Below are 25717 nucleotides of genomic sequence, written 5' to 3' on the forward strand. Positions count from 1 at the left end.
TTCTTCTTTACTTGCATTCGCGAATACTCCAATTTAATGTCATATATGCATGTATAAGAGGCACGGATTGGCCTGGGTAGTCAAAAACAGCTCCTGGTAGTTGTTTATTTCAAGCTAACCAGGCTCTACTAGGCTAGAAGCAGGAGCCAATAGCTCCCAGCTGCCCCCCATTTCAAACCCTGGAGTGCCTTACAAGGATGCAAGCTATAAAATCTCTCCACCACCTTGAATGAGAGAAAGGAGTTATAAGCTAGAAAATTGCTGGCGATGGGATTCCAAGACCATCTTGTAAGAACAGGATGGGCTTACTCGCAGAGTGACATTCTCCTTGGATAACTGCAAGATTGGTGGATAAAACGGACAAGGCATGCAACTCTGCTCTTTTCGCAGAACTAACAGCTATTAGAAAGGCAACCTTAAATGACAAAGCACTAGAGTGCATGGGCTCAAACAGAGCAACCATCAATTATATAAGCACCAAGTTACGATCCAACAACTAGGAGTGATGGGGGCCCCTTTTCTTACCCCACTACCCTCTGCCCCATCTTCCTATGTGTCTGGAAGGGCACGCCCTCGCCGGAGCAGTATCCAGGAAAGATGGCAAGTCATACAAGCTTTAAAGTCGGATTCAGGTGACACTTTTGAAAAAGAAAAACAAAACAAACCCACTGCAAAGGTTTCTGCTAATGAGGAAAAAACAGAGGGAAATGGCAACAAGTGTGTGTTGGGCAGAATCCTGTGCAGTTCCCTTGGGGAACACTGCAAAAAGATTAAGACTACAGCAGTAAGCAGTAAACCCAATTGGTAGCAGTCTGCACCACCCAGATTTACCTGGTAGCTGTGACTGAGCAGTCAGTCCTCTCTCAAGAAGAGTAGGGCAGTATATAGACGACATTTTTTGATCTGGAACGATTCACAAGAAACTTTAACTTGTTTTTGATATATATCAACTCAATTGACACCAGGATCCAATTCACGTTTGAGATTGGACATCCGAGTATACATTTTCTGGATGTTTTAGCGACCCCTCAAGTACCCACATTTAACACCAACGTATATCACAAACCAACGGACAAAAACAACCTTTTACATAGAAAGAGTTTTCATCCTCCGGCCACAATAAAAAGTTTACCATATAGCCAATTACTTCGGATAAAGAGAATCATTAACACAGATGGTCAATATGAACAAGAGAAAGAGACAATGCTGAACAAATTCAAACAACGTGGATACAAAGATGATGAACTAACAGCTGCATCAGACAAAGTAAGGGCGCAGGACAGATCTACTCTGCTGGCTACTAAAACTAAAACCACCACAGAAAATCCACTAGTATATGTGAGTAGATATAGCATCCAGTCTCCTAAAATCAAGAGAGTCATACTCAAAAATTGGCCCATATTGACTTGTGACGACAAGCTCCAAAATCTATTTGAAGAAAGACCGGTTTTTGCCAACAAAAGAAGTAGCAATTTAAGAGATTTGCTGGTCAAAACCAAACCAAAGAAAAATACAAGTTACATTTCAAAGAAGCAAGGAACTTTTCCCAGTATGTCATGCAGCAACTGCAATAATATCATTAAAGGCAACACTGTGACGTATCCCAGAACGGGACAAAAGATCAGCATCAAAAGCTATTCAACGTGCATGACAGAAAAGTTATATATTGCATTAAATGCCCCTGTGGCTTGTTGTACATTGGTCAAACAAGCAGAAAAGCGCGAGTTAGATGGAACAAGCATAAATCAAACATAAGAACCAAAAATCAGCAGTCTCCAGTTGCTAGACATTTCAATCAAGCAAACCACCAAGTTTCACAAATGCGTTTTCAAATTTTGGAAGCCATCGATGTTTCAAACAATGGGATAAGCATAACCAAGAAACTACAACAACGTGAAGCATATTGGAAAGAGAGACTAGACACAGTCTCCCCTCTGGGATTGAACGAAGAACTGGATCTTCATTGCTTTATTTAATTCACCTGGTGGAACAGGACTTGTATGCTATATGGTCAAAAGAAACAGGCAAAGTGCAACATGCCTGAGAGTGGACTTTAGCAGCACTGATTAGAATAACACTGCAGTATACGGATTTGTATTTTTGATACTTATTGTTGTTTTCATGAATTAGGTACAGCCATGTTTTGATACATGCTAACATAACTCATTTTTCTTGAGCAATGTAGGGTTGTAGTCGTTAGTCAATTTTGTAGCTGTGTGAAATAAACAGCAGAAAGTGAATGCACACGATTAATTTCACGCACTTTAAAGGTAAGCATGAGTAGACAATGTATTGAGGAGAGCGGTGTTTTCTACAAGTAATCATAAACATTCAAAAGTTTTTATAATTGTGCTTCTAAAGAATTGGTATGGACCTGTAGCCACACATTAATCAGTATTGCTTGACACGCATGATCATGCACTCTAAGCTCAACCTAGCCAATTAATTTGCTTATCATAGCAAATGATATTCTTTACCACCCATTCACGATCGCTTAAATGCTTTTTCACAGCGCATTGCTGCAGTGTTGTTGGAATTTCCGGACGACCTGCACTAGCGCTAACAGCACCCAGGTTGCCTTGGCAACCAGCAGCGTTGACCGCGTCACAACGCACACGTACGCTACGTTGCTTATATCTGCGTTACCTTGGTAACGCGTAGTTTTTGGAACTGCCGACATCGCGGCAACAGAACGCATTGAGACGCGCTACGCGTTGCAGCTGCAAGATACAGGTGAGCGATCACAGCAGAGTTAACTTTTATCTGGTCCCCCACAAATATTGATTGATCCGAGCACTAACTTATAGTCTTGTACAACGCAGGTCCCACATACATGAGAGCAGATGCGCCAGACACACGCTCTGCACTTCAAATCCACCACGGTTATCACCGCGCTACATAAACTTATGGTATAAGTTTAACTACTTTCATGACAAGGTATGAGGATACATTATTAGTATGCATATGTTTGAATCATCTAATCTGTTTACAGTTTAATGATACACCGTATGTATTGGGTAATTAGAAAGGAATTGTTTTCTAATTACTCCTGCAGAATTCGCAACTGTAAGGATAGTCACATGTAGACTGGATTTGATGAATGGGATCGCACCTTGGACTCCCTTAAGCAGGACAAAATTATCTTCAGTGGCCGCATCAAGAAACACTGCCCAAGTTCATCTATACGCAGGTACTGGTGCTACAATTAATCATATAGATTGCAAAATTGAACGTAAGGGTTTGGTTGAGCCAAGAGGCATGCACTAAGATTCAATATATGTGAATTAACATGTTTAACAACTTAAGATGTATGTGACTCAGTTACCAAAGCACAATGTATGTAATATTGCTATTGGATACACCCGTTGACTAAAATAGGTACTTTGTTTGTTTTTGTTAAATAGAATTCGCCCTGAAGAAGGACCAAAGGTTGGGTCCGAAATGCATTGGCAATTAGCATGAATTCTGCCTCCTCATTTTAAGATGAACCTCTAACATTAAAAGACATTAATTGCAGCATTGGCAAGTTATTTATTTAGCCAGTTGAATGGCAATCAATGGACTATTTTTTCAACAGTATATTACTTTGATTTAATTCTGCAGTAGTCTTTACTACACCATTGGCAACCCAAGGTCTTATGGAAGATTGTTCATTGGACATTATTTTTTTCTTTCAGTTTTCTCCAGTGTAAGTGTACACAGGTTGTGTTGGGTCTCGCCATTAACTTCCTAAGGAAAACTTAACTACATGTCTAACCTGAATTAACCAGCAGTGCCCGCCCACACCTCTTGATAGGGCAGTATATATAGCATACACAATAGGGCTAAAAACACAGTAGAGCAAACAAACACTGACCAGAGCTTTGTATAAAAAGTATATAATGATTTATTTAAAACACACTTTAGGCAATATACTAGCACTTTAAATCAAAAGCAAGTTAAAACACAGTCAGGTAAAGTATACACACCTCCCTGAATAACTATTAGACAAGTCAGAATTAAAACACCACAATTTGTTAAACAGATGTGAGCGCATAATCTGATGGCACTCCAATAGTTCAGTTAAAGGGAGAGAAAAAGGCAGAGCATAGAAATAAAATAGGTCTCAACACTTTTAGGAGTTCTCAGCGAGGGAATAAAGGCAGTACAGATTCTAGAGCCAAAGTTCATAGGACAGGCCAACTTTTAAGGGAGCGAAGCGAAATGTGCCCAGGATCACACGGTTTAAAATGCACTAAAATGTCTTTGCAGAATGTTCAAAAGAGGTTGGGGTGATTCAAGAAGGTACATTTAGAAGCTCTGGGGCCAACCCAGTTGGCAAGTAAAGGATTTAAGGGTCACCTTGGGCAAACCGAAGAAAGGGAGGCCAGGCAGGACACAGTACCTTGAACAGAGAGGAAGCTCCAGCGGTGGCAGTTGTTCCTGGCAGTGGTTGCAGTTCGTTGTTTCGACCAGGGGAAGAGAGGATCTCGTCGAGGAGGAAACGTGGAGTCGTTGCACTGCACAGGGATGAAACCAGCCGCGGAGTTAGTCAATAAAAGGAGCGTGGTGAAGCTTGGCTATCCGGCCGCCGGCTGCTTGGCACAGGTGATGCGACCAAGAGACTACTTTGGAAGGCGAAAAGGGCGAACTGGTTGGTCCCACCAGCTCAGAGGAAGAAGACTCGTCCAGCAGAAGATCTTCTCTCGTCGTCGGGAAAGTGGTGAGGTTGTTGCAGCAGGGCTCCACCAGTGGTGTCGTTGTTGCAGATGGCTCAGCTTCTTCCCTCTTCGGATACTTAGGCCCTGTGGCAACTTCTGAAGTTCCAGTCCCAAAGGCCCTGCTTTTATGCAGAGAAACCCCCACTCATCAGCCTACCTGTCAATCACACATGACAAGTGGTGAGCCGGGCGGCTCACCACTGGGCCAATTAGAGTAGAGTGTGACTTGGGTTGCCGAGGCAACACAGTCCATGTTGCCAACTCCCCCCTCCATCCCTCCTGTGGAACCCAGACAGAGTGGCACCATTTGGAGGGCTTCTGTGGAGAAGCCCGCCAAAATAGTGGAACAAAGGGCTCGACCTTGGTCAGAGTTACAGAGACGGACACAAACACCATTTTAGAAAAGAGTTCTGGCAAAAAGACCCAACCGGCGATTTAATATTAAATAAATATTCCAGCGGTATCTAACATTGCACCAAAAAGTGGTGCGTTTAAAATCACTGGGAAAATCCCATAGAAAATATTCTGGTGGAATATTTTGCGTGGTAACCACTGCCACCAGCCAGAAACTCGACAAGGGGGGACTGGACAGTGCCCCCTTGAAAACAGACCCAGGGGTAATATAATTAACCCCTTCCAGTACTTCCACAATATGATGGTTTGTACTGGTTCTGTTCACAATTTAGGACTAGTAAAGTCAATGGTGACTTTACATGCCCTGGGAGACAGTAGTCAGTCCCAGGGTATGGAGTCTATGTTTGGGGGTCACTATGACACCCCTGTGTTACTGCACTGAGGGTGCTGTGTAACACGTACACAAAAAATAGATGATACCCTATGGAGTAAAAAGAAAACCCCATAGCCCATAAGCACACAGAGTCAAAGACACTCAAATCATGCCTAAGAGTGGGAAAAAAAAAAAAGAGTCTCACTCCTAGCAGGAGAAAAAAACAAACCCCCAAAAAATCCAGCAAAGCTGCAGGGGGACTCACTAAGTTTGGGAAATTAGCCTTATAAGAGAATTCTCCCCAACAGTGTGTTTTCTTTTTGCCGCTTTCCTCCCTTAGGCTTCTATGGGACAACCTTTCTTTTTGCTTGGACTACACCCCTGACTTTGAGGTAAGTAGTGTTGGGGAGGAGCTAGCGCCTTCCTGCACCCTCAAGGGCTTTACAATTAGGCAAGACTTCTCTAAGCGCTATAGCACTGAGAAAGCTTTTTTCATGCAAAAATAATCACACACGGGCGTGGCCAGGCACTAAATGAAAATAGTTAGTATTTAAATAAGGTGCAAATAACTATTAGTTGAATGAATTTGTAAAAATGTTACATTGTATTTAGTTTTCTCAGAGCACGGTAAAGAGCAGAATCCTCTGTTCCAAAAGGAATGTAGCCTATGTTAATAGACAGTGGAGTAAAAAAACTTCTCTGGAACCACAGTCTGAGGCTTCTGAGCTGACTTGGACTTAGCCACTGCCTTCTTAGGCAGTTCCACCGGTGCCAGGGGCTGTGCCGGTAAAATTGGCCTCGACAGCGCTGATGGCATCAGCAACGGCTCAGAAGGCATTGAGGGTCTGATCGGGGTGGAGGGACCAACAGGCACTATAGGCAGACGTAGCGCCAAATGGTGTGGACGGCTTCGATGGAGACGAAGACCACACCCTCTCATCACGTCTCGAGCGATCCTTAAGAACCTTGTCAAAACGAGGCCTCGAAGGCTCCAGATGATCGAGCCATTTACCCGGGCTCGAGGGCGCGTGAGGATCCGATCGAGAACAGTCCCTGCCGGCTTCACCAGAAGGCGCGGACTGGGATTTGCCCAGTTTGTCGAAAATATAAAGCATTTTCACCCGGAAAGCTTCCCACTCTGCGGGCGTTTAACGTTTGGATGGGCAACTCACTCTCTCGGGGGTGCCACATGAAGCAAACGAGGAAGGCGACCGGCAGTGCCTTCTCCTCGAGTACTTAGATGAAGAGGAGTGGCGGGATCCACTCCTGGACCTTGAGCGCTTGGCCTTCTTCCTCTGAGGGGAGTCACCTCTCAATTCATCGGTCGAAGGCCCAGCAGGTCGTGACCTATGGGGCTTGGACACCTTGCCAACCTGGAGTTTCCCCTTTCGTTCCCTCAAGACCTTTCCAGTCATCGACTGGCACTTGGAGCACATATCAGTGTCATGGCCCCCGCCGAGGCACCATAGACAGACAATGCAAATCCGTGAGGGACATCTCGGATCCGCAGTCCCGGCAGTTCTTGACCTCGGACCGAGGTGTCGTCGGATTGGAAGACATATTGAAGAAAATCATCACAGCAACAGTAGAAAATACGAGGCACGCAGAGTTTCACGAAGCAAAAACATTTGCAGAAAAAACGGAACTGAGGCTAAGGGCGCCATGCTATAAAATCCTATGACGTCACCCTCGATGGAGGCCTTCGAGGGACATCGATCCGACGCCATCAACGCAGGGTGCCCTCTGCCGAAAAATGTCCAAAGCAGCGAGCTGTGGATAGGACATGTCAAAGATGAGGAATATGTTGGAGGATACAATCCATTCGGAATTTGAGTTCTGTGATGAATCTTCCGATGAGATCACTCCCTTCCGAGGAGTTATCGTGGAGGAGATACGCCGGACGAGACATGGTATGCCCCTTTCCCTTAGAATATGATGACCCCTCTAGCCAATACCACAGTCCTTTATGGCATATTGTAATGTTACCTTAGAACATCCAAGATTGACTAATAACCACATTTCTGCTTTTCCTTAGTTTAAAACATGGCAATTAAATGTGCCAAAGAAAAGGACTAGGAGCATAGTCATCACTTCTACAGGGACGGGTCAAGTCTTTCTCCCTCATTGACCGGCTGCAGGAAATAAAAAAAAATAAAAAAAAAGGGGCTGTGCAAAACCAAGAATTAGAGAAACCACATCCAGTAAAGTAGTAGGGGAGATGCAGAGCAGCCAAGCATGGAAGCCCAGCTGAGGACGCAGCGGACGGAGTCTGGCTGGAGCAAGAGCCGATCAAGGAGGCGGGCCGCCCTGAAACATTACCCAACCGTTAGGCAGTCCCATGTCTGGGCTACCACAAGAGAATTCCCATTCCGCAAAGAGGGCAGACCGAGAAGCCATCCATGAGAAAGGGAGATCAAATTAAGGGCAAGAGGCAAGGACAACGCCAGACACAAGCAGCACAGCGCGAGAAGGCATCCACACACCTGACGTACTCGGGGAAAGTTCTGTAGAGGCTGTAACCCAGAGATTGAACAGCTGAGGGAGCTGGAAAATCCACCAAGGACCGGGTGCCTGACAAAGAAGGCTGCTGAGTGGGGGGAGAACCGCAACTGACTGAGAAACATCCATACCGAGTAGGGGAGGTTGGAAACCCAGAAGAACTGGTGAGCCCACGGGAAGAGAGTTGGGACAGGCAAAGCCCGAAGGGCCCAACACAGGAACATGGCTGTGGGACGCACAGCATGATCCTGGAGAGAGCCTAAAGGAAGGCGACGACTCAAGGGAAGATCCATGCCCCATGATGGAGCGAACTGAATTTTGAAAGAGAGATACATGGTAAAGAGTCCAGGCAGGAGAGTATATTAGGCACTTGCGAGTCTGTGACCCTGCACCCAATTGAACATTCAATCAGAAAGCCCTGGCAGGAGAGTACACCAGGCAACGAGGTTGCGAGTCTGGGAGCTGCACCCAAATCCAAAGTGAACACAGAGGGACCAATAAAGCATGTATTTTTAAACCCTGTACGTACTCCCAGACGTTCTTCACACACAAAGTACAGGTAGAGCTTCCCGATTGGGTAAAATTACTACCAATTCATAGCCTATTTGGCCCTCCAACCGTTACTAACTTTCCCCACAGTGGTGTTCTATTCCTAGGCCTCAGTGATGTGCCGCCCGTCTCGGGTGAGGGGATAGAAGAAGGCTGACCACATTTTAAACTGTAATATGTACTCGTTAAAAAATCCAGAGAATCAAACAAGGAGTACCCGGATTAAGAGTTTAAGCAGGAAGAATATATTACTTTAATATTCCTGCTTTTGTAATTCAAATTTGGAATATTTAAAACCACAAACTAACAATACACTTAACTTGGAAAAGTGTCACCAGTTATTGGTTGGGCATCCATTCTTCTCCCTATGACCGGTTTCAATGGCTTATCTAGGTGTTGCCACTTTCTTCAGGACCTTAAAAAACATTCTGGTCATTCCCTCATCCTCAGGGTTTTTGCTACTCAGGATGGTTGGCTGTACTCAGACGAAGAGCAGGGTGGCATCATCGAATTCAGGATTACTCGATTCACCTCCGAAAATTGGGTCAGTTCACAGATACGGATGTGGACGTAAGCATCTGAAACTGCTGCGGCAGAGTATACCAGGCATGTGAAAGTTGCAAAAGCATGGCAGGGGACTACACCAGGCAATGTGAATGTACTGTTAGAATTGGAAGAGGAACAGTGACCTTTTAAGATTGTGAAAACTTTAGGGGGAAGGGAACCATACACTCCATGGACAAGAAACTTGAATACATTGTGTAAGCAAGGAGCGACAGGAAGATCCTTCAGTGGGTAAAATCCCGTGAAAGAGCCGTACCCCCTGGATTGGAGAACTGTATATGATATTTTATTTCTATTGCGCTCATAGACAAGTGTTTCAGAGCGCGGAAGGGGAACAGGGGAGAACAAAACAACAATCTTACTATACCCAGTGACATTGAGAACGCGCAACTGCATGGGGAAGGGAAAGAAGTGCTTGGAAAGGGGGAGAAAAGGAGAGTGCGGAGCAAGGAGAAAACAGATACATAATAAAAATTAATAAATAATAAAGGCAACAAACCGTGGTAGTGCAGCCAGCAAGTGGCAAGTGCTGGGTATAAGGCAGCACACTGGGTAGGTCTGATAAGTGCAGGAAGAAAAAGGGGGAATGGGGGGGGGGGGTCGGGGGAGGAGGAGACTGTATGGGTACAGATACAGACCCCAGTGCAAGCGGTGGCCTGGAGGCAGTGCAGGAGAGTGGCGGGGTGAGCAGGTACCTGGGCCCGGAGGACAGAGGGTGGCCAGGTGCACAGTGCCAAAGGAGAACAGAATCAGCAGGGGAGAGGGGGAGGTGAAGGCAGAAGCAAAGCAAAAGGTCATGAGGTGCTTAAGGAACCGGAGATGATGCTCCTCAAGTTTTAGAGTGGCAGAGAGGCTGTTCCAGAGGGAGGCCTCAGCCGAAGATAGATCTGCCCTCAGCTCATTTCTTTGAAAACCGGGTGACCCTGAGCGAGTTAGAGATAGAGGAGCAGAGAGCTCGAGAGGGGAGATATTTGCAGAGGGATAGCTGAAGGTATGTTGGACCGCGGCCCCAGAAAGCCTTGTGGACAATGCAGAGGGTTTTGAATGTAATCCTTGCATCCACTGGGAGCCAATAGAGAGATTTCTGGGCTGGAGAGATACGATCCCAGGGCTTGATGCCAAGGACAAGTCTTGCAGTCCTGTTCTGGATAAGTTACAAAGGGCAAAGAGTAGAGGCAGGTAGCTTTAAAAAAGGAGGCTTCTCAACCTAGAGAGAACCAGAGCTTTGGAGACAGTGAGCTTCTGGGGGAAGGAGAGGAAAGGCAGAGTACCTCTGATGAGGTGCAGTCGGAGGGCCAAGGGAGGCCAGCCATAGAGTGAGGGGAAAGGATGGTGATGGTGTGCCGATGGGGAGGATCTCAGTCTTGCTCTGCATTCAGACAAAGATAGTTGGCAGCACACCAATCTTGAATGGCAGCTAGGCAATCGGAGATGAGAGCGGTAGAGGAAGTGGCCAAGGGCAGCCTGAAAATGAGTCGAGTGTCCTCATAGCACTGGAAGTTTGAGCAGAAAATGGCAATGCAGTAGGCAAGAGTTGACATGCATTGGTTGAAAATCCAGGGCGAGTGGTTAGACCCCTGGGGACCACCACAGGTGGAGAGGAAGATGGATGATAGGAAGGACCCAAGTTGGACATGGGAGGGTTGATCCGAGAGGAAAGAGGCCAGCCAGGCCATAGCCTGATCAGCGATACCCAGGTTATCACAGAGACGTTTGAGCAGGATGGTATGGTGGATGGTATGGTTGACCGTGTCGAAGGCAGAGGAGGGAATGCTAGAGTCAAGGTTGGAGAGCAGATCCTCGCAGATGTTTTTGTGCTTCTACCAGCTCTGAAGCCAGACTGATGGTCATGGAGACAGCCAACAGAATCGGAATGAAGGTTACGCTGAGAGATGGCCAGTTTTTCCAGGAATTTGCCCAGAAAGGGAGTAATGGATATTGGCCGATAGTTGGCCGGACAAGCAGGATCAGCTGTGGGTTTCTTGAGAAGAGGATGCACAAAGGAGGGCTTAAGAGGGGAGGGGAAGGATCCTGAGGCAAAGGAGTGGTTGCACGTATCGGCAAGGTCCGGAGTGAGGGTTATCAATGTGGTCCTTAATAGCTTTAGAGGAGCAGGGATAGATGGACCTGTTTAGATGAGGCTTTCATAGATCAGACTTGCATCAGGGTAGAAAAGATGAAAGTAAGAGAAGGAGGGTGGGGGATGGCTGACGGAGGGTCAGCAAGTACAGACGGAGAGAGGAGAGGGAGGAAGGGATGTCCTGGGTTTTTTAGATAAAGTGAGAGGCAAGGGCATTGCAAAGAGCCTGGGAGGAAACAGGATGGGTAGAGACTGCAGCAGGGTTGGCTAGCTCCTTGTAGATTTTAAAGAGTTCGGCCGAGTGGTTAGATGCCGCAGAGACATAGGCTTGAATGTGGACTCTCTTTGTACGGACAGAGAGTCGATATTGCCTTTGGAGTAGGAGACAGGCCAATGTCATGATGCCTACTCCCAGGCATCCAGACCAAGTCCATCAACCCTGGAAGCAGGCATCATGTTACCTGTAGCAAACCCAGCAACCCCTGTTAGGGGCTATCTGGGTACAGTCCTGGTGCCTATGGCGCCAAGCTCATATGGGACATCAGTCCTGGCGCCATAGGCGCCGGGCTCATATGTTAAAACTTACCTGATGCAGACCATGCTGCAAGGGATCCAAGCATCCAAGGCCATGTGAGGCTTGAAGGGACTATTTTATCTTAGGGACTATTTTGTTACTCGGGTGTGGCTGTGGAGGAATACTTACTTGGGACTACTTTGAAGGCTATTTAAACCACGCCCGAAGAGCAGCACATGCTTCGCGTTATTCTGCATCCAGCAGCGTAACGCTCACTGTGTCTGCAGTCAGCATCCAGCATCCTGCCACGCCTGCCTCGAGTCCAGAGCGCCTAGAAAGAAGGGAAAGAAGAAGAAAGGTTAGAACAAGAACTTTACTGGATTACTTACCTGATTTCGGATTCAGCGCATCTTCGAACCAGAAACAGACTTCATTTTAAACGCTTTGCATGCCAGCAGCAGCGCCACGCCATACTCACCGTTCCTCGCAGCATCTCTACGATCCGCTGCTGTCTCCATCATCTGGTTGTCGCATTCCAGCGCCTAAGGGGGACAAGAAAACAACAAGGTGAGCCAAGGGAACAAACAAGGACAATCTCTTGCCACCATATGCTTACCTGATTTTACCGCAGGAGGTATTATCCACCAGCACGCCAAATCTTCCTACGCTGCACCTGCAAGAAAAGAGGAAGCAGCGAGTTAAACCTTGGCATCTTTTACCGGACAGTGTTACAAAAACCTGAACGCTTTCAGCTGCCACAAGACGATGATCTTTTGGGTCTAAGCTGCAAAAGAAACAAGGAATTGGACAAGAGTGATTAATCAGACATTTTGAACTCATTAGAACTATATACTTACAGCCTTTCGACCGGAGGTTTGGAGCCAAGATTTGTCCAGAACTCTTCCAATATCCTCAAGCCAGTGAAGTAACTGGCCATCAATGCGCCCCTGCATTCTTCGCAGGATGGAGAGCTATCACACAAAACTATAAGGAGACTACTTCTACGGGTCAAGCAGACGAAGCTAGGTGGGCCAGTCCAGTCAGTCATCTCTGCACTACGCATCACGTTGGTGGATACCGTGGCTGTCCAGTTCCGCTCGACACCCCTGTGGGAGCCAGGTGAGCGTAACAGCCAGTTTTTGTCGGAGGATGATCAGGAATCCCTCCATTTTCTCTCAGCCGCCCTACACTTACCTTAAAGTGTAGGTAGGTCGGGAGTCATACCAGGAATTTCACTTGGCTTTGGACTTCAAGCGGATCCTCATGACAGGGGCAAGAGTATCAGAAATAGAAGCGTAGAGAAGAGACAGGGCTGCGTCAGGGTGTGAGTCAGCCAGAGGATGTGGGGGGGGGGGGGGGCTGAGGAGGAGGTGGCAGAGAAGGCTGCAACTGACGTTCTGGCTGGACCCCTTTGCAATGGTGCAGACGGGCTAAAAAACGGTGGTGTGGAAGGTTGCCGAGAGTAATGCCAGTGGTCCAGATTAATTTAAACCAAAAAAGTGATGGGTGGAAGGTTTGGAGTTTGTCTGCCTATGTGAGAGAGGGTATGCTCAGACGTGGGTCCCTTGCTCGCTGCTCCATAGGGAACCAAGCTGCTCCTCACTGAGGAGGCCCAACAAGGCCGAAACATGGCTGGGGTTGCTTGTGTTTCCGTGCAGAGGGGACCTGGCCTAGCAGTTCGGGCAGGGCTGCTCCCATTGGTGGCAGTACCTGACTGATTTGCATATGGCTGGACCCCTTTGCAATGGCGCAGACGGGCTAAAAAACAGTGGTGTGGAAGGTTGCAGTGGTCCAGATTAATTCAAAACCTTCCACCTATTACTATTTTGGTTTCAGTGTTCTCCATTTCTACTCGTCTCAGTTAAATGGAGGTTTCTCCTTCGAGACAGATTCTCTTTCTGGTTTGTGATGACATTGTGGTTTTGTCTTCAGCTAAATCTCTAGATTTCATAATGTTCTTTATATCTAATAGTCCAATGTGTGCCATTTTTAGGGAGTTCTTGACAGGAACGGAGTCCTTGCCCCCAAAGGGGGAGTCTCTACTGGAAAGGTGGCACTTGCCTCTTCCCCTATGGAGGGTGTTGCAGAACAGGCTCACCTCCCTAGCCTCAACAAAGGGTCGGGGGGCTTCCCCCTGAGGAGAAGGGACACATTTCCTGGATTTGTCACACATCTTTGTAGACAATCACCAAGTATTTAGTCATGGACTTGCACTCTGACAAGGCCATAAAAAGGACTCCCAAAGCCATGTCACAGGTGGGAAAAGGACGAGTGTGTAATTAAAAATAAGAAACATTTTAGAACTGACCAAATCACCTTTGCATTCTCATCAGGTGACATGAGCTCTGGTCACCAACAGTCACTAGACTAAATTGTGTCAAGTTAATTGCTTTTATGGAATGGACTTTGGAAATTAAGTCAACCAATCGTAAAACTACCAAACTATTAAATTTCAGAACACAGTACACATCAGTAAATTTTCTCAAGAAACTGTTGCAGAATCTTCAACCAGAGTAGCAGTAGATTTCATAAAATTATTCAAAACCCAAGGAGTTTTCCCATCAAAGTGGTGAGGCAGAGAGATTTTTCAGTAAAGTAGCAGAAAAAGCTCTTAAACCGCAGTTACAGATAGCTGCATGGAAAAAAGATGGCCACAAATATTAGAGCATGAGAACATAGTTACTGGAGTAGCCTACTTTAACTGCAACAAATGAATATCTAGAACGTTCAACAGATCCCTCCCCTTATATTTTGCTCTCATCTGAGCAAGATGGATGAGACTGCTGAGGCTCAGGTGAAGGAGCCAGCACCCCAACTGGGAGGGCAGATCCTACCACGCCAGGAAATGGGAAAGAAAACAGATTGATTGATTGAGGAGCTCTGGGTGCCAATCTAGGGCAATCAAGGTCAAAGGTGAGGATGAGCAACCAGTGCTGGTAGAGCTTTCACTTGTGGGAGAACAAAGGCTTACTACTCAAGGCAGAAGCATACATATTCCCTGTCCATGCAAGAAAACAGCTAACCTACTGTCTCCAGTGCCCAGAACCGTAATTCATGGCCTGTTCATCACGGTCAGGACATTTGCCGCACATGGAAAGTATGAAAGTACGATGGCCCATAGTTCCAGCATCTGGAGAAGGTCCCTTGTTATGGCACTCAGTGTCTAATCACCATTAGACCATCATGGTGAGTACCCCAAACATTCAGGGAGGTTTGTGTGAAAATGGACATGCAAATGCCAAAATACTCAATTATCGCACTGTGTCCCAGGGCTCACCACAGGAGATGCTATGACACGGAGACCTCAAACAGATCATTTATATTTCTCTGAGACTGACAGCAAAGCAACAACTAAAGCAATTTAATGCACACTTAATGCACAAATTGCATTAAAAAGGTTATCCAAAGATCAAGAGAGGCAGAGACTGAACATAATGTGTATGGAAGACTTGTCCTATTGGCAATATGCTCGCCACCCCATACCTCAGTTGGGAAGGCCCTGCTTTAATGCATGCCTAGAAGCTTCCCTACGAACTGGAGCAGCTGTTAATGGGACTTAAAGTTCAGGAAAAAGCCCAAGGTGTGCAGGAGCACACCAGAACTGGGGTGGAATGCTGAATGAGTCAGTTGCCCGGGTAAGGCAAGACTTGAATCTTCACTCTCCAGAGATGTTTCATGTGGTGGATACACATCTTGTGAAAAACCCTTTGGGCAGATCACACCGAAGGGCAGGACCCTACACCAATAACAGACCAACTACGAACCTCTGGCGCTTACTGTGCTTTTGGAGGAACAACACAACATGGAAGCGGGAGTCCAGATAGTCGGGTAATAGCAGTCACCTGCAGTTCATAGGCCTGGTGAATTTGTGCCAAGGTAACTAACTTGAATTTGTACTTCTGTAGGTACAAATAGCCCTGTTGCCAGGCATCAAAGAGAGCATAGATTAATTATGGGTACCAAAAGAATAAAAGTGAGCACAAACCCTTTCCCCCTTTATAAGGAATAAAGCATGCTTGTTTTGACCTAGTCCCATCATTTAGCTGTGGCACACAGCTTTGTAAGGAAATACGGCTCTGACCCTTACCTAGCAGAGGCCAGAGAGACTGCACCCTTTTTAGGCCAAACTGCTGCACATTTTGAGGAATCAACACTACACCATCTTTTTGGATCCTTGTTTCATCAGGTCAAACCTCTTGCATGGTTGCAGCATCACTGATACCGAACTCCTGGTGCCGGGTCAGAATCTGGCAATTCTGGCCGAGGGACGGAGTGGATGAAATATGGGGCAGACATTTTTCATTTTGGACTATGTGAGAATAGTTTGGCGCTTATGGGAGACAGGAGGGTAGGCCTCTGGGAGAAACAAGCAGGGATTTTGGCCTAACCAACACCTGACAAACACCTTACCACAATGGTCCCTGCCTTAAACAGGAAAAAGTCCAAGCAGACCACAGATTACAGCACCTGAGCATGTGCGGTAAGAGTCATCTCTCAGCCTGCCAACCAACATAACAAAAGGTGAACTGGGTGTCTGCTGCCCTCACATTTCAAGCAGCCTTTCCTCTGAAGCAGAGGTTATTGCTTCCCATAACCATAAGCAGGTAGATCATGTTAATGTGTGTAGAATCCACACTGGCCCTTCCCCTTATCTGCCAACTTGAAGATGGAACAAGTTACTTACCTGGATTCACATGCTCATGAATATTCCCCGTCAGGCTGGTAATCATCAGTTAATAAATAAATAAATAATAAAAAATAAAAAAAACTTTGTTCCTAAACTGTCTTTCTCCTAAAAATCAATCACTGTCTGGGTCATACTGGCCCCAGCCAAGGACTGCCCTCTACCCAAGTCCATCCTCTGGCAGCCATCTTCAGATTTGGTAGCACGTAAAGTGGCAGTAGGACCAAGAGAAGAGCCGCAACGGGGCAGGCGGAAGTGTTCGCATGTGATTCCATGCAAGACCCATGCTGGAGAACAGTTACAGGTAAGTATCTTGTTCGTTCATTCTCCAGCATGAGGTTCTCGCATGGATTCACATGCTCATGAAGAATACACAGCAGTACATAATTACACTACCACGGGAGGTGGCAAGGCTCAACAGAAGCAATCTCTTACCTCCTCACCAGGCTCACCTTCAAGCAAACAGTTGCGCAGCACTGCTTGGTCGACTATGGACTCCTCGCTGGAATCCCGGTGAACGCAGTAGAATTTCATGAAGGTGTGCATCGACCTCCAAGTAGCAACCCTACAAATTTCCAGCAGGGGCACACCAGACGAACACCGTTGTTGCAGCGATCGCTCTGGTAGCCGAGAGATGAATATGCGGTCATCTTTTCCGGTGTGAAGCCTTATTACTGCCGGCATAAAGACCAGGAATGATCAAAATAACCAAGTGACATTAATGCTGGGGAATATATATGTTTTCTTTTTTTCAAACTCGGGAGGGTGGGGGTTTGAGGGTTGACGTGGGGGGGGGGGCGAGGAGCACACTCTGGTTCCCAGCTCAGTAACCTTCCACAGTCCAGGTGATCTTCTCCTTCAAGTGCATATGTCACCGGGGTGACATATGCCCCACTCTGGAGCCACACTGCTGCCCTCCGCCCCCCAACTGTGGGACTTGCACTGTGTAATTGGGGGGAGAGTTGGTTCAAGGCTACCTGCATGGACTCTGGCAACCAGACTCCCCTGAGGCCATATTTGGTACATATTTGGTACTAACAAGGAACACCTGAACAGACTGCCTCCCCGATGAGTGCAAGAGGCATGAACGCGCTTGGAGAAGACTGGACTGTGGAAGGTTACTGAGCTGATATGATAGGTTATTTAAAATGCACTTAATACCCAGAGGTTTCTAAGCGCAGACCCGGGGATCGAACCGGTGTTGCTCCATGACGTCTTGCTTCCAAGGCGAGAACCTTGCCCCTGAGCCATCCTCCCGAGGCAGCCAGAGGGCGCCCCCAGACCCGCTTGTTGATATATATATACACACACACACACACACACTCTTAATGCCTTTATTGTGGTGAACAATGCCTACCAACAGCCGGTGCTTGCTTATAGGGTTGAAGGCTAACCTTTCCAATGTCCAAAAAAGTTTTGCTAATTGCCACTGTAACTTGATCAAAAAACAGTTTTCTTAGCAAAAACAAACTCACAAAGCAGTCAATCCAACTATTTCAGTGCAAATAGCTTTATTATATTAAAAAATATCATCATTAATATATTGACCAGCATGGACTTTAAAAAAATTGGCATTTAAAAGTCAAAACACTCGTCTGTTTGCGCCACGCGTTCCACCCCAATGCACAGACTTCCTCAGGTGAAGGGAATCAATTTATTTGCTGCAAACCTTCTTATAATCTTTTTTGGGAACTCATGTGATCAAAGTCATGTGACTTATTTTGGAGATAAGCCTCTACCTAGCTGAAATGCTAGCGGCCATCTTGGAAATGTATAGTTATACTAATCCATATGGACAAACATGTGATATATATTCACTAACAAAAGCATTACGTTTCTTTAGCATAGCGATTTCTGTAAAGATTATAGGAATTTGGTACGGCAACATAACGTCCCGTTAACAAAGGTTTGTTACTGATTCCTTGGCTGCCCTCATCATAAACATGTGGAAAGGGCAAATGGTGTATGTATCCATTTGCGCTACCCCGTACTTTTCCGAATACTGTTGGTGTATCGTAGCAATTACAGATGTACATAGTCAACGTTGTTTAGTGTGTCAGTAGGCTCTCTTTTTTTTATTTTTATTAACAGTGCATTATAAATCTGTGCCGCACATTACTGGCCGAGATGACTACAGAGGAGCAATATGGATGTTTCCTAGGGAGACTGCACCTGGTTGGCGTTTGTGCAATCAGACTGCAAGTATTCGTAGGACTCCATTAGTGACCGCGGGTCAAACTAAGGTTTTATTAGGATTAGTTTACAACAACCTTCCATGATACCCAATTACCCCCAAAAATATTTCTACAGTAGGGCTGTGTTGGATTTGTCACAGAATTAGTTAAGTGCATTACGTGACATACAGTAGTGTGGAGAGGTGACGTAAAGTAGTGTGAAGAGGGTATCTCAAATGTGAAAGGCGAGTCAACTATGGCACGTCCTCTTTGGCCATCTGGGACAGTGAGGCATAGTGCATTCTGGGATATGCAGTTCTGAATGGACATCTCTGGGCATTGATATAAAGAGCATTCTGAACATGAAGCCCCTGCCCCTGCATAAGATCAGGCAGACAGCCGTGAGTGACTGTGAGGCAGGCATAATTATTGGGAATGAATGAGACATGTGGCGCATAAGGGCAAAATATTTCCAAGTGGCATATGATGGAAGCACCTAGGCATGCAAGACTGTGCCTAGCATGTGAAGGTGTATTTAGCATTTGAGCTGCACCTGGGTAGAGTAATCTGGCATGCAAGGCTGTGCACTTGGCCTATCACCGGCACCTGGACAAATGATGGCAATAAAAGGCATTTGGTGTTGGATCTGTTCTGCTGCATTATATCAGTACCAGCGCATTTGACACCGATGTGCCATATGATGGCAGTAACTGGTAATATGACGGCTGTCCCGGATACACAGAGGGGGCTAGATCTGGAGGGTATAGAGTTGGATGTGCTTTATCTGCACAGCACAGGGGTTAGAAAAGCGGATGGAGAGAGTACATTTTACAGGGGTTGAAGACTGGGACGACACCAGATCCAAATGGATTGCCACCAGTTGAATGCTATGTGCAATTCCAAGAACTTATGGTACTACCCTTCTGCACTGTATACAACAAGATAGACTGGGTTAAGCCAACCTTGATAGAGCAAGTCCTGATTTCAGGTATTCCAAGAGAGGATATGGACAAGGTTAAGTGTGGTAATTACCACCCAATGTTGCAATTCAACTGGGACATTAAAACCATGGCCAAAATCATGGCAGACCTCTCATGGGCAAACTGGTGCATCACATGTATACTGGATTTACTAAGGAAGAGAGGGGCCCTCCAATATCAAATCCTTTCTAGATCTACTAGAACTAAATGACAAAAGATGATGGTGGCTATACGCTTAGATGAGGAAAAGGAAAACTAGACCTTTTTAAAAGAAAATTCCAGTAAAGATCAGATTCGTCAACTCAGTCACAGATTTTGTAAATCCAACATATGCCAATCCAAGAGTGCAGGTGGTCACAAAGGGCCAGGTTTCTGCAGACACTAACGTACTGAGGGGTTAGGAGGAAGGGCTGTCCCGCTGTTCTATGGATTTCTCTCTCAAGTTGTTCCCGTTGGGGGCAGGTGCTGCAAGTTACTCGCCTATGCCGACAACACATTGTGGTGTTGTCAGACCCAGCAGGTTCTAAACAAAGACTTTTGAAAGCAATTTGAAGTAATGTGAAGGTATTGGGATACAAACTGAAGGTCAAAAAGACAACGGCCATGCCTGCATGTCAGATGTCAAAATGAGCAAATTGACTCGACGATTAAATAAAAATAAATAAAAACATATGGGGACTGATGGCATTGCACGATTATAAAACACTTCCATGAAACAGGCACATGGTGTGCATGAGGAGAATTGAGGGGGAAAGTGACTATTCCTGGCTGGTAGCTTGGAACTTGAAATCTTTACCTTATTGCTTCATCACTGGGGTTATCTGGAGGATTATTGATTACGGGGGTGCAACAATGGTCAATGCCTTGGGGTCAAACAGTGGCAAGAAAAGTAAATGGCGCAACACAACCGATATAGTGTCAGTGAGAAGGTGAAGGTATAATCTGTGAGATGGTCAGCGATCAATCTCAATCACTTGGGAGGGGGGGGGGGGACATGATAACCAGGGCAGTGCTGTGTGATGAATCCAGAGAATTCATCCTTCTCCTCAAGGTGGAGCCACGCCTTTTTAGGCAAGCCTGCTAATCTTCACATCCCCTAGGGAACAGGGCAAGCAAGATCCGACCTTATTGGACAAGCCTTGTATTCATCCTCCCTCATGTGAAAAGTCCCATTTACTGGTTGGCTATACGGCTGGGGTAGTTTCTGATTCTTTGGTACAACACTCTTTACTGGAACCACAGAATCACTGGCGCGACAGCAAGGGGAAAGGATAGAGAAGAGGAAATCCAGCTGAACCAGCGCAAAGAGAAGGAACTCCCGCAGACCGAGCAGTAGGACGAGACGCCCTATTGGAGGGTAGAGTCCAGAGACCACCCCTGGCACATGGCATGCAGAGCTCAGGAGCTCCAGGTCCCACGTAACGCTGCTCTCCCCTATGCGGTCTCCAGTCAGCGGAACTTGACTGTGCTTGGAGAGGGGACTCAACCACACAATAGGTGGTTTTCTGGTGCCTGCAACCGATGACACAGAGGACCCGTTGAGCACAGACAGGACGAGCAGAACCCGAAGGGACCCAAAAGGCCAAGGAGGAACCAGAGCCATGGTTCCGCATCCATCTAGTGGACTGCCTTATCAGAGGAAGGCTGCCAGAGCAACCAAGGTATGAGGTTATTGCAAGGAGCCTGGAAGAGGGCATTGAGGACTGGCCAAACCCCAAGCAGGGTAAAGAGAAAAGAAGCCCTAAGCCAGGATGAGAATCAAGCAGCCCCAAACCGGATTGAGGGAAGAGAACTCCCACAAGGGGGTAAGAAATTAAAAGCCCCAGCACCAAAACATGGAGAGAGAGGGAGCGAGTACCCCAAGCCAGGGTGGAAGCCCAGAGACCCAAAGATTTGTTGAGAAATACTTTACCCCAAGCGGAGGCCTGGGGGGGGGGGATTTGGGGAGAACCGCAGTAACCCAAGATGGACCATTGGAAAGCAAATCCCAAGACAGGGAGGAAGACAACGACCACAACACAAGGAATGGCACAAGACACCAAACCACAAGAATGAGAACTGAGGAACCCGAATCGGGAGCAAGAGTGACAATACCTAAAGCCTGGGGAAAACCACGCAATCACAAGTTTGGATGATAAACGGAGCCCACGAAGGGGTGAGAATCAAGAGCACCCAAGGGGGGAGATTCAGAGAAACAAAGAACGGGCAGGACGCAAGATATCAGTACCAGTGCATTTGACAGCAATGTGCCATATGATGGCTAACTGGTAATATGACAGCTGTCCCAGATACACAGAGGGGGCTAGATAAAATTGGGGTGCGAGAAGGCAAGGTGTGAACAAAAAGCCTCCCAGGGAGAAGGAATAGATACCCCATGACAGGATGAAAGACAATATAGTACAGGTCTGAGAAATGACAGGACAACCCACAGCAACAGATCTTGTTAGCAGAGGAGGAGAGAAATAATACAGAGACATTGGGCAAAACTGAAGTATGAACTGTACAACCTGGACGACTCTCTAGGAGAAGATGACATACATTACTCACCGTATTCGAATTTCTGGTGCTTGTATCGGCTCAGATTCACATGCTGTGAATATAGTCCAGGAAACCTTGCTTTGAGATTTAGTGTAAGCAGAAAGGGCAGCAAGGAGGGCCTTTATTGAGTTAAAAACGAGTTCTCAGTGTAAGAGGCACGTTCGATAAAGGACAATGTGGGTGCTTGAACAGTCAATTGGATTGATGTTGGGAGTACTGCACCAAATGACAAAGCATTCCCACTTAATAGAATAACAGTGGTTGGGACTAGGCTTCCGTGCCTCCCTAAGAATATCCACACACCTTTGAGGCAGCTAGATATTCCTAAACTCTATGGCTTCAGGAGCCATGCTGCCAGGATGAGAGTTTGAGGGCATGGGTGCAGTGTTGTCCCCTGACAGCATGTTGTAGGGGGCAAGGCAGCTTCACCAGAGAGCAAAAGGAGATTCTCACGAGATGCAAGAACCACAGCTAACAAGCCCACATTGGTGTTATCAGGATTAGTCTATCTTGTGAATTATCCTGTTGAGAAGAGGAAGTGGGGGATGAGCGTAGTCAAATCTCCCGACCTTGTGATCCAGAGACAGTTCCCTGTGGCATTTTTTGGGGATTCCTGGAGGCGTAGTTTGGGCATTGTACGTTCTCCGATGTTACAAAGAGGTTGATGTCTGAATGGCCGCATTCTGCCTGAGTTCTATGGGTAGCTGCATGTCTCTGCCGAGCACGTCTGCCAGAAGATTGTGTTCCCCTGGAACGTGTTGCGACAGGATGAACATGTTATGTTTGAGTGCCCATTTCCAAATGCTCTATGACAGATTGGACATCATTGGAGAGCGAGTGCCTCGCTGTTTGTTCAGGTAATACATGGCGGGGTGCTGCCTGTAGGAACCAGAACAGTCTTCCCTTTGAGTTGTGTCTCAAAGGCATTTAGGGCTTTGAATACAGCAACTAGCTCTAACAGTTTGATATGTTTGTTCACTTATTGTGACCACGTGCTGTGCACTGCCTGGTGTAGAAGGTGAGCTCACCACCCAGACAGGGATGCGTCCGTGGTGAGACGGACTTCCCACTGCGGGGGTGGGGAAGGGTTTTCCCATTAGAAGGTTTTCCTTCGACAACCACTGCAGAGACAGAATCAGGGCTTTCGAGACAACCACTAGCTAGTCCCACTGACTAGCTTGCATGACACCATTGGTTCAAGAGCCACTCATGCATAGGACGCATGGGCAGACGGGCGTGTGGAACCAGGAAAATGCAGGATGTAATCATTCCCAACAGCCACATGGCTTTCCGTATGTTTATCTGATGACCAGCTACATACTGAGGGATTTGCAAAAACATTATGGACCCCCTCTTTCGAGGGGAAGAACAACCAGTCTTTTGTCTGAATAAGCCACCCCATAAATTGTTTGACTTGGCAGGGGACAAGACTACCTTTCTCATTGATGGAGAACCCCAGTTGGAAAAGTAGGTCTATAGTCTTTTGGGTCTTCTCAAGCCACGCTTGATGCGTCTCTCCAGTTATGAGCTAGTTATCTAGATAGGGGTACACTGGAACGGACTGTCTGTGCAGGCGAGCTGCTGCCATTGCCAGTACCTTGGTAAAAACCCTCAGGGCTGAGGCAATGCCTTTGAATTGATGGGGAGTGTTCTCCATCTTGAACTTTAGGTACTTACTGTGTACTGGCCACATTGAAATATGAAAGTATGCATCCTTCATATCCAAGGTGGTCATGTAATCTCTGTGCTTGAGCAACGGAATTGCCTCCTGAGGAGCGTCATCCTGAACTTTTGCAGCTGGACATACTTGTTTGCAAGGCGCACGTCTAAAAAAGGGTGCATGGTTAGATCCTTTTTGGGTACAAGGAAGTATATTGAATAAATACCCTTGTCCGCCTGATGATCTGAGTTTGATCGCTCCCTTTTGCAGCAGGGTCTGCGCTTCTTCTTGATGGATGAGGAGACAGTCGTCTGTTCTTTGGCAGGTTGTATTGAGGTGTTTGAAGAAACTCAATGCAATAACAGTCATCTACAGGATTGAGCACCCACTCGTCTGAAGTAATCCCTTCCGATGCATAGGTGAAGCATGTTATCCCACCACCTACTGGAGAGGCATGGGAGGAGACCCGAATCGTAGACTCCTTTGCTGGCAGGGGGACGATGAGCCTTTGGATGTTGCATTTCTACCCGTTCCTTGGTCACACCGACATCCCCGCTGTTGAGGGGTCTGATAATCGAGGGACGTTCCTAGGCCAGAATACAAGGGCGATACGCTTGTTCCATATGAATCTTGAGCGTTGCGGGAGAAGGATTACCCACGAAAGGAGCAGTGGGTATTACATAACGCACGCTGCAATACGGCTTGCTAGAGTTTTGATTGAGAGATTTCAATGTCTCATGCCCTATCTTTGCCGCCTCAAGTGTGTCGTCCACTCCTTTTCCGAAGAGAGCAGACTCCTCAATGGGCTTGTTTATGAGAGGCCTGCATCTCAGGTTTAAACCCAGAGTTTTTAAGCCATGCATTGAGTTCCAAAAGAGTTCCCGCTGCTAACACTCTCACTGCCAAGTGACCCGATGTCCTTGTACAATCGCAAGTAGTTGTGATTTAGCTGGTTGGGGAGCATTTTGGAGGCCCTCCTGTACTAGGCCGCACTGGACATCACCAAAGCTGGCAAGCAAATGGCATTGTTTGCAATGTGAGTGCTGTAGGTCACAGAAGAAGTAATTATCTTGCCCATGGTGTAGAGTACACTACACCTCACAATAGGGATAGTATTACAGGCTTGATGTCCCTTTGAAGAAAAAAAATGCAATACTCTGCAATTACCACTATATGACAGAATGTATGTACAGCATGTGATTCTAAGCAGATTCACAAGCATCAAAAACAAAGATATTTGGGTGGGGGCCAGGATCAAGCACCAACAGGAGAAGGGGAGGACTAAAAGGACATTCTCAACTGTGTAATCAGGCACGTTATCCGACAGAGATTCGAGAGCTATTGGTTGGGGGTCAGCAACCAGCCACCAATACCAAAGTTAAGGGACAATAGCTTAGACATTTCTTGTTGAGTTGCATGTTACTTTTACATATTAGTGGTAGGGACGGACCATGGACAGATGAGTGAATTTGATTGCAAGACATCCTGACAAGCACCCTTTTCTAATGACAAGGCAAATTAACTATCATAGAGGCAGTAAACGGATTGTCCTAATTTATTTTGATAAATTTCAAGTTACACATATGACCTCTTGTCCAGCTCCCGAGTCTAATTTAGCAAGTTTGAGCATTCTTTATATGTTCAGGTGCATTTCAAACGGAGTAAGTAAATAATTGCTGAAGACGCTTCAGAAAGATGGTCTGCTTTCCATGTGAGGGTTCGGCGGGCAGGGGTAGAAAGACTACATGGTTGTGGTTGATTCCGAGGTTTAGTTTATTATTTGTAGAGCGCACCAAGCCCTGAGCTATCTGGGCGCTTGAGCTTAGTAAAATTGTTACAGGTACATACAGAGACAGTTGAGGGCACGTTTGTTGGCATAAGTTACAAGTTAGTCAACGAGCCAACATAAAAAAAATAGGTTGCAATAGTATAGGAGCAATTCACAAATATCAGTGGTGGAAGCGGTAGGAGTCAGATTTAATGTTGCGGAGCAAGGAGCCATGCTTTCACTTTAGATATAAAGTTCCAAAAATAAGGTTCAGCCCGGA

At 46.5% G+C, this 25717-nt stretch overlaps 1 protein-coding gene across 2 annotated transcripts in view; it reads right to left on the reverse strand.

Annotated features, from left to right (window-relative positions):
* The window catches only part of DEPDC1B (DEP domain containing 1B), a 479942-nt gene that overhangs the window by 363317 nt on the left and 90908 nt on the right, over positions 1 to 25717 (reverse strand). The gene's annotated exons all lie outside the window — the stretch shown is intronic.

Source organism: Ambystoma mexicanum, chromosome 6p, assembly GCF_040938575.1.
Source record: "Ambystoma mexicanum isolate Mex_15411 chromosome 6p, UKY_AmexF1_1, whole genome shotgun sequence".
In the NCBI taxonomy this organism is placed as follows: Eukaryota; Metazoa; Chordata; class Amphibia; order Caudata; family Ambystomatidae; genus Ambystoma; species Ambystoma mexicanum.